Genomic DNA, 1582 nt, shown 5'->3' with positions numbered 1-1582 from the left:
TCATTTTGTTTACCACCCAATACATTGTTTCACATTTTTAAAGTTTAAAGCACATCATTTTTGAACAGTTTCAAAATTTTTCATTCCAAAAACACATTCCCAATCAATGGGGAATTTAGTGAAACACTTCAAGAGAGTCCACACATTCTACAAAAGAAGTCATCAAGTCATCAAGATAAAATCAATGCTTTACTAAAAAACTGAGCAAACATTTTGGTAACATGTGACCTTTGTCAACGTCAAACTTAGTTCAGGAGCCATCTTAATTTGAGGATTCTCATGGTTAGATCACATGATCAACCAAAGCAGACCATAGGCTTGATCGAGATGCATTAGTGCTGTGCAGAACAATTGGTATATGACATTAAAGTACAGAGAGAGCGATTCAAAAGCATAAAGAGTAGTCTGCTCTCCAATCAGTCTCGCTGTACTTTGATGCATCTTGAAAAAGCCTTATAACAAATAATGCAAACAAAATGTTTTACAACATGCAACAACATAGAAGATATACAATATAGAAGGTGCACACAGTGTCATTCACACAAACACTAAACACCATCCTAGTAAAACATGAAATTTTAAAAATGCAATAAACATTAATTTAACAACATTAGATGTAACATAAAACCCTAATGTACATAACCAATTAGAAAAACTAAGAAACAGTTATTTCAGCGAAAACACATAAAATGTGAAGTGTCTTGCAGGGAACTGTGAGAATGTCAATTTACGATTTTTCACTGTATATTATACAATGACTTATTTTTCACTTACAAAAACTGTAAATTTAACTGTATTTTAACGTAAAATTACATTAAATGTACCATTAGATATATTACAGTTATTCACTGTATATAATACGTAAACGTTCTGTAAACCAATTGACTGTCACCGTAGCATTTTTACAGTTAAAATCACGGTAAATTTTTACAGTGTAAATAAGAGGACACATTCCAGTTTTAAGATGCTAATGTGTCGATAAATGGAGTTACTGCTACTGTTCCCCTCTACATTATCAAAAGTGGGTCTGCTTTATTAGGCATGGATGTGCTCAGAGCACAGAAATGTACTGTTAACCTTGACTCTACCATTAATCTGCTGTTTCTGCTGCTTCTGCTTCAGTCTACAGTGTTGCTAATTCTGAGTCAGTGGGGTACGTGAAGGGCTTAATGCACAAATCGAAAAATCACGATGATGCAGCACCAGTTCAACAAAAACTTTGTCAACTTCCCTTTTTAGTGCGCCAAGTAGCTCCTCAGAGGAGTTACAATCCCTGCTGAACCAAGGTATGATTGAGTGAATCGACGCATCCCCAATGAAAGGAGGAAAAATTATGCACCTATTATTAAGTCAAGTCAAATTTATTTATATAGCGCTTTTTACAATTGGTAATTGTTTCAAAGCAGCTTTACATGTTAGAAGCACAGAAAAAAGAGAAGTGGTTATAAATAAGCTGTACAAGCAAGCGTGGTAAAATGTAACATATACAAGATGGTGCTACATTAAACCAATGTCGGCTGACTCCCAGGGGTGGAAAAAACCCCCTAGGAGAAAAACCCAGCGTGCTAACACTGGGAAAAAA

Source organism: Megalobrama amblycephala, linkage group LG3, assembly GCF_018812025.1.
Source record: "Megalobrama amblycephala isolate DHTTF-2021 linkage group LG3, ASM1881202v1, whole genome shotgun sequence".
Lineage (NCBI taxonomy): Eukaryota > Metazoa > Chordata > Actinopteri > Cypriniformes > Xenocyprididae > Megalobrama > Megalobrama amblycephala.
Note: the sequence above shows the minus strand (reverse complement) of the source record.